The sequence below is a fragment of the Mus caroli genome, chromosome 12, assembly GCF_900094665.2.
Source record: "Mus caroli chromosome 12, CAROLI_EIJ_v1.1, whole genome shotgun sequence".
NCBI classification, from domain to species: Eukaryota; Metazoa; Chordata; class Mammalia; order Rodentia; family Muridae; genus Mus; species Mus caroli.
Window position 1 is genome coordinate 95,272,849 of NC_034581.1, and position 13,091 is coordinate 95,285,939.

The 13,091-nt window shown below is 40.8% G+C and overlaps 1 protein-coding gene across 1 annotated transcript in view; it reads right to left on the minus strand.

The window, feature by feature from the left end:
- The window catches only part of Rps6ka5 (ribosomal protein S6 kinase A5), a 178,699-nt gene that overhangs the window by 109,054 nt on the left and 56,554 nt on the right, over positions 1-13,091 (minus strand). The gene's annotated exons all lie outside the window — the stretch shown is intronic.

Genomic DNA, 13,091 nt, shown 5'->3' on the forward strand with positions numbered 1-13,091 from the left:
TATTATTATTAAATATCATTAATAATAATAATATCAATATTATCATTATTAATATCATTAACTCCAGTCTCCAAGAGTTTTTTTTCCCTTTTCTTTTTCATATTCGTGTGTGGTGCGCATGTATGCATATTTGCATATATGTGAACATGCTTGTTCGCATGTATATGGAGATTAAAAGTTGATGTTAGGTATCATCATTGATTGTTCTTCTACCCTATTCTCTGAGGCAGACTCAATCAAATCTAGAGCTCACCAATATGTTAACCAGCTTGCTCTGGGAATCCTGTCTATCTCCCAGTCTTGCTGGAATTAAGGTCACAAAGCCAACCAATCATTTTTGTGGGTTCTGGAGATTCAAACTCTGGCCCTCACACTTGCATGGTAAGCATTTTAACCACTGAGCAATCTTCCCAGTCCTCCAAGACAGTTCTTAATATGAGTCTAATAATTCAGATAAATAAAGTACTTCAAGTATTCCTCTCTATCTATTCTCTTAGAACCAAGCAATATAAAGACATCATATAAAACAAAGGAGGGCTTTACACTTAAAAACATTAAAATACCCAGAACTGAAGGTCATATAGACAGAAACTCCTTTAAATCTCTAGGCAGAAATGATTTGTGGCTTCCTGGGTCAATATCATGTGTTTCATAAGTAAAGCCTGTGGGAGACACAATCCTATATATGGCACTGCCCCTCCAGACTGAAGAATTAGCCCTGTGGGTAGAGCAGCTTCCCTGAATGTTTTTCCTCAAGGAAGAGGAGGAGGAGGAGGAGGAAGAGGAGGAGGAGGGGGAGGAAGAGGAGGAGGAAGAGGAAGAGGAGGAGGAGGAGGAAGGAGCAGGAAAAGAGATAAAGGAAGAGAGATGAGGAAAAGAGGAGGAAGGCTTGGAATTCAAATGTGTCTTGGAATGGCTATGCTCAATACCATTTCAGGAGTTAAATGCTTTAATGAGACCACTTTGAGTTTGGACTCAGTTTTAATCCAGATCACTGCTCCTATTACTTTGCTAACAACTCCCTGTATCTAACCCATAATTCTATTATCATCTACCTACTAGACTAAGAAAGCTTTATGAGAAAGGCTCTCCACTCTGATTCAGTTCAGTTAAGAACTAGATCAGTACCAACACTTGATATGCCATGGATTAATGCTAGACTAGACTAATCCTGAGGGAAAGAATCCAACCCTTGAGAGGGAACAGGCCATGCCAGGCCCTCAGCTAAGCACACCCTTCTACATACCGACTCACAATCCTCACCACAGCCAGTGAAGTGGTACTTTCAGGTATTCTATTTCAGATATAAGGAAATAAGTTCATAGTAATTAATGAAACTGGCCAAAAGGTGTGATCTAGAGGAAAGATAAACAAATGATCAAGTGTGTGGAGAAGAGCTAGTCCATTCCAGTTTATGGCCTCGGTTGGCAAAGGAGTCCTCCATCCTATGGCTTCTTCCTTACTCCCTACCTCTCTTTGTCCCTCTTAGAAGTTCCCAGGATAATTATGGTGACAGTTTCAAGAGAGAAAAAATAATTTAAGCAGCAGCAGCAGCCACCACCCTGATTCAAATGCAAGTAGTGTGAATTCCAGAATCAGTCTATCAGTAAATGAGTAAAAAATCAAAATCTTCCTGAATGCTAGGAACCTGATTTTCTAGATTATAATAAAATCAGTGCTATAAAACGTTTAGCATATTCTGAATAAAAGTCTGTGTTGTATTAGGTATGTGTTATAATTATAGGTTGAGATCTCAGAAAGGCTGAAGTGAATCAAAAAAGAAAATTACAACTTTCAGGATCTAACAAGTCAACCTAAAGAATGAAGCTAGAACAGCATATTCTGTATAGCAGCAATGAAACCAAGATAGAAGCCACTCTAATAACATATATTTTATCTTCCAGTAGAAGAAGGTGCTATACAATTTGGGGAGGAAGCAAAGTCCTATTCAGGCAATCTTAGTGCTTCCATATACCTTACATACATACACAACCCTACCACTAACTTATGTTCTCCCAGATGCCAATCTCTAGAATGTTACAGTGCTAGAAATTATGTAATCTATCTAGCATCTGAAAAGTAAGAATCCTTTCTGTGTCTCTCAAACACCTTCTTAGCACACCATATTTGTCTGCAACAAAACAAAACAAAACAAAAGAACGTGGATCCTGTGAGAGATACAGGCTATAAGCACCCCAAACCAAGTATGTGTCAGAGCCTTTAGACACATTAACTCTTTCAGTTCTTAGAACATCTTCCTAAGAGGTGCTGATGAGCATCTCAATTTATAGAGGAGGAAACTCAAGGACAGATGAGTTGCCCAGTCGTTCATGATCACACTTGCCCATTCAGCCCAAATTCTAGGTGCGCACTCTTAGATCTGTTTGTGTTGGTTACCTTAAAATATGTGATCTCATCAGCAAATAATAAGATCTGAACATAAAACTGGATACACTAAATCTAGTAGAGGAGAAAGTGGGGAACTGCCTTGAACATATTGGCACAGGAGACAAATGCCTGAACAGAACACCAATATCTCAGCTACTAAGAACAACTTAATAAATGAGACCTCAGGAAACTGAAAAGCTCCTGAGGCAAAGGATACCATCAATAGGACCAGATGGCAGCTTATAGAATGGGAGAAGATCTTCACCAAACCTACATCTAACAGAGAGCTACTATCTAATATATACAAAATAACTCAAGAAATTAGCTACTAACAAACCAAATAACCCTATTTAAAAATGGGGTATAGAACAGAAAATTCTCAACAGAGGAATCTCTCTAATGGCCGAGAAGCACTTAAAGAAAGATTCAATGTCCTTAGTCATCAGGAAAATGCAAGCCAAAATAACTCTGAGATTCTATCCTATACCTATCAGAATGGCCAAGATCAAAAACTCAAAGTGTGATGGTTTGTACAGGCTTGGCCGAGGGAGTAGCACTATTAGAAGGTGTGGCCCTGTTGGAGTTGGTGTGTCACTGTGGGTGTGGGCTTTTAGACCCACTAGCTGCCTGGAAGCCAGTATCCTGCTAGCAGCCTTCAGATGAAGATGCAGAACTTTCAGCTCCTCCTGCACCACGCCTGCCTGGATGCTGCCATGTTCCAGACTTGATGATAATGGACTGAACCTCTGAACCTGTAAGTCAGCCCCAATTAAATGTTGTCTTTATAAGAGTTGCCTTGGTCATGGTGTCTGTTCACAGCAATTAAAACCCTAATTAAGACATCAAATGACAGCACAGGTTGGTGAAGATGTGGAAAAAAGGGGAACACCACTTCATTGCTATTCAGAGTGCAAACTTGTACAACCACTCTGGAAATCAACTTGGCAGTTTCTCAGAAAACTGGGAGAAGTTCTACCCAAGGACCCAGCTAGAGTACTCTTGGGCATATAACCAAAATATGCTCCACTATACCTCAGGGTCACTTGGTCAGCCATGTTCATAGCAGCTTTATTTATAATAGTAAAAAACTGGAAACAACCTAGATGTCCCTCAACTGAAGAATGAATAAAGAAAATGTGACATATCTACACAATGGAATACTATTCAGCTATTAAAAACAAAGATATCCTGAAATTTTCAGGTAAATGGATGCAACTAGAAAATATTATCCTGAGTGAGGATAGATCCATTAAGATCTACATGATCTGTACTCACTTATAAGTGGATACTAACTGTAAAGTATAAGATAATCATGGTACAATCCACAAACCCAAAGAAGCTAAGTAAGAAGGAGAGCCTAAGGGAAGATGTTTGAATCTCACTCAGAAGGGGAAATAAAATAGACACTGGAGGTGGATGAAGGGAGGGTATTGGATGGAATAGGGGGTGGGGAGGAAGACAGGGTGGGGACCAGTTATAGGGCCAGGGCATACAGATGAAGACTGGGAAAGAGAACAAAAACCGTGTGTGTGGGGCATATCTGGGGCAAGCTGGAGATCTGAGACAGGGGAGGTTCCAGGGAGTCTCTGGGGATGATCCTAGCTGAGACTCCTAGCAGCTAGAGATACAGAGACTGAAGTAGCCACCTCCTGTTGCCAGGTAGGACTTCCAGTAGAGGGAGGGGGCCACCAACCTACCCACAAAACCTTTGACCCAAAAAATGTCCTGCTACGAGATGAGCAGGGATAAAATGAAGCAGAGTGAGGGAATGGCCAACTTGAGACCCACCCAACTCCTGACACTATTAGTGATACTCTGCTATGCTTGGAGACAGGAGCCTAGCATAACTGTCTTGTGAGAGGCTTCATCCAGCGTCTGATGGAAGCAAGTGCAGAGACCCACAGCCAAACATTAGGCAGAGCTTGGGAAGTCTTGTGTAAGAGTGAGGGGAAGGATTGAGGGAGATAGAGGGGTCAAGACCATCACAACAAGACCAACAGAATCAACTAGCCCAGGCCCATGGGGGCTCAGAGAAACTGAACCAACCAAAGAGTATGCCTGGGCTGGACCTAGAGTATGCCTGGGCTGGACCTAGAGTATGCCTGGGCTGGACCTAGAGTATGCCTGGGCTAGACCTAGAGTATGCCTGGGCTGGACCTAGAGTATGCCTGGGCTGGACCTAGGCCTCCTACACATTTGTAGCAGACGTGAAGATTGGTCTTCATGTGGGTCACCCAACAATTTAGGAGCAAGGGCTGCCTCTGACTCTGTTACCTGCCTGTGGATCCCCTTCCCCTAGCTGGGCTGCCTTGTCTGGCCTTCGTGGGAGAAGATATGCTTAGTCCTGCTTCAACTTGATGTGCCAGGGCAGGCTGGTACTCATGGGCTATCCTCCCCCTTCTCTGAGGAGAAGGGGAGGAGAGAAAGGGAGAAGGAGCATGGGACTGAAGTGGGACTAAGAGGAGAGGAAGGAGGGTGTCTTGGATTGGGATGTAAAGTGAATCAATTAAAAAAAACAGAAAACACCAGAGGAAACAAACATATTCTTGTAGTCCACCTATAAATATATAAATTCTGAAAGTATTATAATTTTAACATCAAGTGCCCTACATAGACTCATGTGTTGCCTACTTGGCTGCTAACTGACGGCTCTACTCCGGGAGGCAGTAGAGACTATCTGGAAGAAGTCTACAGCTTACTATTACCTGGTTCCTTACTCTTTGCTTCCTGTTTGCTACGACGTGGCTGGTCTCTCTCGTGTGCTCCCTCAACCATGATGTTCTTACTCCCCCCAAAGGCCCAAAAATCAGCAAAGGCAAGGACTAGGGAATCAACAAAACCCAAAAACCTTGAAAACTGACAGCCAAGCAAACAACTGCTCCCTTTACATTGTTCTGGGAGGCATGTTAATCATAGCTACAGAAAGTTTAGTAACAAAGAAACAACTGTAATTGAAGGCGTGCAAACTTTTAATTTTTATTCACATGCATTCTTCTGAGTGAAGCATTCACAGGTCATAAAAGGTTAAGGGCAACTGTTTAGAAAGCCTCTGTCTCATGTCCTTCCTTAAGTCACTCAACCTGGGCATGCTACTCTCACTGGGATTTCAATGTGACAACTACCCTGAGACCCATTTCCTGTCACTCAATTTTTCTAATGCTCTTTAAAACTATACATTGTACAAGCCTCTTATTATTTAAGCTCACATCAAACAGCTGCTTTTTTTAAACAGCAGAAATTCTAAGGGACTTGCACTTAGAATGCTCCAGACTGGCATTCTCTCTCTAAGTGCACGGCATAATCAACGCCTGAGCCTACTTCACTCCCTGCTTCCCACCTGTCACAGACACTTGCTGCCCTACAGGGCTATGCTTTTTGTATATGCTGCTCTGTAGTTGCACTATCATTAAATATTACATAAACCAAGAAAGTGAATATGAAAAAATAGGCCAATTGTTCTGAACAGATAGTTAAAAGTAAGACACTTAAAAAATGAACTTCTAAAATATTAGTTGTGGGTGAAATAACTGAAAGGCCAGGACAAAACTAAATCCAAGATGCCTCTGTAGTCGGATTACTTCAAATATGTCTAAGCTCTCATTACACCTGAAAGAATCTGACACTGTTACTTTTAGATGAATCAGTACAAACATGACTTTTTTTTTTTTTAAAGATTTATTTATTATATGTAAGTACACTGTAGCTGTCTTCAGACACTCCAGAAGAGGGCACCAGATCTCATTACGGATGGTTGTGAGCCACCATGTGGTTGCTGGGATTTGAACTCTGGACCTTCAGAAGAGCGGTCGGGTGCTCTTACCCACTGAGCCATCTCACCAGCCCCCCAAACATGACTTTTTAGCAAACTAAACCATTATGAGCCAGTTCTCAAAATCATATGTCTACAGCTAAACTTTGGCAACAAATGTATATGGGTAAATTCTAAGTGAAAAGTATTCCAAGAAATGCATGTAACTACCCTGCTTTAATGATTCCAGCCTTTTTGACAACCACAAGTCTCAATCTTGTCAAACAAGAGCCTGACTACTAATTAAAGGATCACACTACTGACAAAATGTAATCCTCTCCTTATCTTGGATTATTAGAATCTTTTAAACAGGGCCAGGCCCATCAATCCTTCAAGTTATGTTTCCCAGCTTGCCTTATCCATAACCTGATAAACACATCTTTTGTGCTGTCCTCTAACTTAAAAAACAAACAAAAAACAAAAAACCACCCTTTGCATTCAAATACTCCATGCCACACTGCTCTCGACACTGACAGCATCTTTAGCATAGCCCAGTTCTGAGCTAGGTGGCTCATGCCTCTCCCATCCTCTCCGCCCTGACACTGGTTTACTTCTGTGGACATTGGTTCAGTCCTTTTCTGACTTTCCAGACAAGCACATTTCTTCTTACTTTGCACTCTCATAATCCAAGGTATTTCTTTCATGAAAATGATCACAAATGTATTTTACATTTAATTCTATGATTATTTTATTGACTTTCCATTACTCAATGGAATGATAAAATCCCAGATCAGATATGACTTTATTTACTTTCTCACTAGCAAAGAGCTCTGGAACTCACACATCATGGAAATACAATGCTAAGTTCATGGAAAAAAAAAAAAAGAACACCAGAGAAAGAGCTTTTCAGAGTGTTACCAAAATGTCTGTTAATGACTTTGACGTAAAGTTAAAACTGGGTCTTTAATAGAATAATCTTGTGACTTACATCTGTAGCACAAAGCAATGGCTGGCCAACTCTTTTTCTTTTGGGAAGAACAATGGATTGTCATGAAGTAATCTTTTAATTCTGGTGTTTTTTGTTTCTTTGTTTGTTTGTTTGTTTGTTAATTGTGGTGTTAAATCTGAGTTCCTGCTATATTCTATGATGAAAGTGAGTTCAGGAAACTTCACTGCCACCATAGTAGAACCAAGTTTGTCTGTGTATCACGTGTGCGCCTGATGCCCATGGAGGCCAGAAGAGGGCATCAGATTTCTTGGAATTGGAGTTATAGATGGTTGTGAGCCATCATGTGAGTGCTAAGAATTAAACCTAGATCTTGAAAAAGCAGCTAGTACTCTTAACTGCTGAACCATCTCTCTAGCCCCTCTGTCACTTAAAATAAAAATCTATATGTAATGTTTCCAAGAGTCTCTCTTCACCAAAGATGCCATTCTCATTATTTAATGTTCATGATATAGAAGCCATCTGATAACTTCAGTTCTTGTTAAGTCTGTCCACTAGTGTTCGTTTAAACATTGGCTGTGTATTGGTTGTGGATGACTGTATCGATGCATTAAGAAATGAAAGAAGATGAAGCATACTAAAAGCAATTCATGAAAGATCCAATTCTTCTTCTTCTTCTTCTTCTTCTTCTTCTTCTTCTTCTTCTTCTTTTCTTTTCTTTTTTGGTTTTTCAAGACAGGGTTTCAGGTTTCCAGCCCTGGCTGTCCTGGAACTCACTCTGTAGACCAGGTTGGCCTCGAACTCAGAAATCCGCCTGCCTCTGCCTCCCAAGTGCTGGGATTAAAGGCATGTGCCACCACGCCCAGTTCATTTCCTCTTCTTAAACATACACACACATGTGCATATATATCTAAATGTAAATAAATCTGAGCCCAAGGGAGGAAGGAGGGAGGGAGAGAGAGTCGGTGCAGAAATGAAGAACAGATTCTGGTGTCAGACTATATTCATTTGAAGCCTAGATTTGTAGTTTACTAAATGTGAGGTTAGAAAAATATTTAATATGTCTGTCTCTCAGCTTTCATTTGGGTTAGAAACAACTCCCATGTTATGCAGTCTGGAAATTAAGTTACATAGAAGAGGGCCTGATAGATAAAAACCAGTGTTAATTATTAGTGAAAAAACTATGAGCCGGGCAGTGGTGGTGCATGCCTTTAATCCTAGCACTTGGGAGGCAGAGGCAGGCGGATTTCTGAGTTCAAGGCCAGCCTGGTCTACAGAGTGAGTTCCAGGACAGCCAGGGCTACACAGAGAAACCCTGTCGCAAAAAAACAAAAAACAAAAAACAAAAAACAAAAAAAAAAACCCACAAACCTATGTGTATCTTTGTGCTTATATACATAATTCCAAAATAATAGCGAGTTTCAACACACACAAAAATGTATCTACTTCTTGCTATATAGGTCACACAAAAAAATAACTTGAAAGTTCCCTCAAGTCCCCAAAACAACACAGGGTACTGCCACTGCTGTTAGATGTCCATTACAACTAGATGCTAAGAGCCTCTGCTTAAGATAGCACATGCTTTAGGCATAGGACAGAAAGAAATCAAGCTGGAGGTGCCGTCCCTGCTGTCAGCTCTGCTGGTGTCAGAAAGTGCTATGCTGGCTGCTGGGGGTGGAGGTTACCATCAACAGTGTTACTTAGCTGTGGACCTTGCATGCTAACACTACTGACCTGCCAAGAAAGAACAGCAGCAAGTCAGCTGCAGGGCTATCCAAACACTTTCTGACTGCATTTGAGGCCTCCTACACACACCTGGCATCACAAACATGGTCAAAAGAGCCATGGTTGGAGAGGTCACAGGCCCTAGTATAGAAGCTCCTGTTAATTACTGCTTTGCTAAATGGACATCAAAGTGACTTCTAAATATTTATGTTTATGACCGAGTTTACGGCTATTTTCAGCATTGGTCAGAGAAGTTTTTTTTTTTTTTTTTTCTTTTTTTTACCGTGCCTGGTAAATACTGAAGGGACCATTAATTGGTCAATATGCTGAAAATAAGTGACTGCTGAATGCTCAGCTATAAATATACATTGATATTATCCCCTCTAAAACTCAGGACGTCATGGAAGAGGGAATAGAAAGAACAGAAGGGCCAGAAGGAGTACTGTGGAGGGCAGACTGGCTGCTATCACATGGTCTTCACACTTTTGAATTCACAGCAGATGTCATCATCTGAACAAGACTAACACAGGACTGGCCCCATCGAGAGCTTGCCACAGAGAAAGGGAGGAGCTCACGAGGCCCCACGCTCCCTCCCTGAGGATCTGAACGCAGCTAATGGTTACTAGGGGAAGCGGTCACTTTTCTCCAGTGGGTGAAGCCAGAAGGTGCTATTTCTTGTACTTGGTCCCAAATAATTTGAAAATTCAAAGAGTCTTTGTCCAATTGGAGAGAGAGAGTGAGTAACTGGAAAAAAGGAAACCAATATGTTTTACTCTGAGTTTTAATAAGATCCTTTGGGAATCGATTCCATGGGTAAGTTTTGCCAAATTTAGGCTAGAAAAAGTTATCCATGTATTTAATTCCCAAAGGATCTTATTAAAAGGAAAGCTTCCAATGAGGAGCAAGAAATCGAAAATGGCATATTCATAAATAATGTTCACATATTCTTTATAATCAAGACTACTATAATTAATAATCTTAACTACTATAGTTGATGAGCATTTGCAAAGGATGCAGATGTGAACCATGATCCCCAAGTCCCCTAGCATGGTGCAGCAGCTGCCCTGGTTTCTAATGAGACACCCCATTTTCTAACTACATGCCCCATTTTCTATTTCTACCTCACCTCTGTTCAAGCAGCCTTCAGCCAGCAAATAACAAGGGCATTGAAAGTCTGCTTCCCTCTTGCTGACAGGAGCCTGGTAAGGCCATTCCCTGAGAGGTTCTACCAGCACTTGACCAATACAGATGCAGACACTCACAGCCAACCATCTGACTGTGCCCAGGACCCCAATGGAAGAGCTAGGGGAAGGACTGAAGGAGCTGAAGGGAATTGCAACCCTGTACGAAGAACAATATCAACTAACTTGACCACCCAGAGCTCCCAAGGACTAAAACATCAACTAAAGAGCATACATGGAGGAAGCCAGGACTCCAGATACATATGTGGCAGAGGATGACATTATCTGACATCGATGGGAAGGGGGAGGAGGCTTAATGCCCCAGTGTAGGGGATGCTAGAGGGAGAGACGGAAGTGGGTGAGTGGGTGGAGGAGAACCCTTATTAGAGGCAAACGGGAAGGGGAAAAAGAGGATGGGATGGGATGGGATTGGGGGGGGTATGTGGAGGGGTAACCGGAAAGGGGGATATCATTTGAAATATAAACAAATAAAATGATTAATAATAAAAAAAGAAAGTCTGCTTCCTCTTTCCTATCCAGAGCTACCCATGAGTTCAAGCTAAATACAGACTATCCAGACACAAACCTGCTTAGGCTCGCCCCACTCACCAGTCTTCTCTACTCTTGCTTTCCTGAAGCACTCTCAGAATAAATCCTATATACTCAAACCCCACCCTGGGCTCTCGCTAGCTACAGTGATTTCATATGGAATCAATAACAAAAACTGTTATTTATACTATGAAGGCAAAGTATCTCAATACTTTTCATATGGTACAAAACATCATAAACAACCTCTAGGAATTATATACACACTGTAAGCTTGCTACACACACGCGTGCGCGCGCGCACACACACACACACACACACACACACACACAGAGAGACATACCCTGATGGAGTTTTCAGAACCTGGAGCTGTTGGGTTACGCCATATTACAGAGTACATTATTTAGGTGGCTCACAGGATCTAGGGTAAGCAACCCAAAGAGTCTCTACCACATATATCATCACTTCCACAGTACAACTGGTAAAATCTGTTGCTGGTTAATTGATATCATCCACATAAGGAAAAACTCGGATTTTAAGGAGAGCCCCAGTGAGGAGGATGGGAAGAGGTGGTCCTACTCATTAGACACTACTATGAATAAAGTCTAGACTTCCACACTTAGCCTCATTTCAAGGTTTCACAAACCTTATTATTACATGAAAGTCTGTTTCACTACATTGTGAGCTTTTTAAAGTAATTTTTAAAAAAATCAACTACTCTATTCCCAGCATTTAATTAATTAATTAATGCCAATAAATGAGTGAATGAATCTAACAAGTAACAGAAGTGGACTGATAATTTTCGGGTAGAAAAGTATTATGATCTAATTTGTACTTTAGAAAGATAAGTCTCACTTGCTATGGACAATGGACTGGCAAGGGGCAACTTGATCCCAAGTGCTGTGGTGGCTGTAGATCCCTGTTTCTGAATCCCTCTAGGGGTCACAAGTCAATTCTGGGCAACCCTGAGCTATACTACCAGCCCTCTTTTAACTTCTGAGATAAGAGCTCACTAAAATTACACAGGCTGGCCTTCAAGTCAGTCTCTAGTTTTAGATGGCCTTGAACTTGGGATCCTGATGATGAAGATGATGATGATACTCCCTGGAGCAAGAGAACCTGGGAGCTGAATGTATCAAGCGATCTGAGCATTTTAGCACTTGTATAGATATATATCTTAAAATGTATCTGCTAGTCCACAATACAGTTTGAGATTTTATTATGCTTCAGAACTCCAATTATTAAATGGTTAGGGGAAAAAAAGATAAAGAATGCATTCTTTTTAATTGACATGAAGGCAACATTCAAACCCATGTCTTAAAAATGTTAATAAAATTTTCAACTTGCAAGCATTTCATTTATAAAATATTGTTCACAGTTGTATTTTTATTAGAAATACTACTTTGTAGGAATGCTAACAAAGTAAGCAATTATATGAAGTAACTGATAATCTCTCCTTACATGGAAGGTCTAAATAGTTTTATTTTTCCAACCTAGGATACAATTTCACTATGGATTTCTGACTCCGTATCTAACCTCTGAGAAATGATAGGTACTCTAACACCCTACTGTACACACAGCCTAAGCGCCATGTTTCCGACTTCAGGAGAAACTAAAAGGAAAAAATGATAGAGAAGAGTCTAGTTTATCTCAAAGTTTCTAGGTTGTGAAAGTAATCAGCAGGCTAGTAACAGACTAAAGAACTCTCAAAAGGAAACCAACCAGGCTCCAAGTAAAGGGTTAAGAATATCACATGAATTTAAATATAAGATTAAAAAAAAAAAAAAGAAACAATAGAACCTGGGCTGGTCTTATAGAGCAGGCCTATGACACAGATCCTCGGGAGGATTCCAGGTTCAAGGCTACCTTAAACTAGACACTGACTTCAAGGCTAGCCTGTGTAATTTAGTGAGCTCTTACCTCAAAGCAGAAGTTAAGAGGGCTGGTGGTGTACCTCAGGGGTGTAGCACCTGCCTACCAGGCACAGGGCCTTAGGTTCAATCAGCAGTAAAAGAACAAAATAGCAGAGCCTCTGAATGTTCAAACATTCAGCAATGCCACATTTCAGCAATTCAATGAACAAGTTTTTCTAGTTCAGAATATATATAAATTAATTTATCAGAAAAGAGTTTTAAGTTTTACTTCCTAAGAAAAACCTTACATGACACACAAAGACACGTGATGAAGTTCTTCTATTATTCTAAGTGGTGCTGGAAAAACTTATCTTTTTAAAAAAGTAATAAAACCGAAAGATTAGTGGTGAAATTTTGAATAAAAATTGATTTTATTATATTCATAATGAAACTGTCCACCTACTCCATTTAGTCATCAAAACTTTGATTTTAAATTCAGAAACGTCTACAGTGACAGTTCTTAGTTAAGAGCTGCACTGTCACCGAGAGAGAGAGAGAGAGAGAGAGAGAGAGAGAGAGAGAGAGAGGGGCAGCATCTGTGGCTAACAATAGACCCATTAAGGCAGGAGGGGAAGAGAAAGGGAGATGGTTGGACAAGTTCAAGACAGAAACACAATTACTCCCCTGAGGGCCACCTTGCAGGC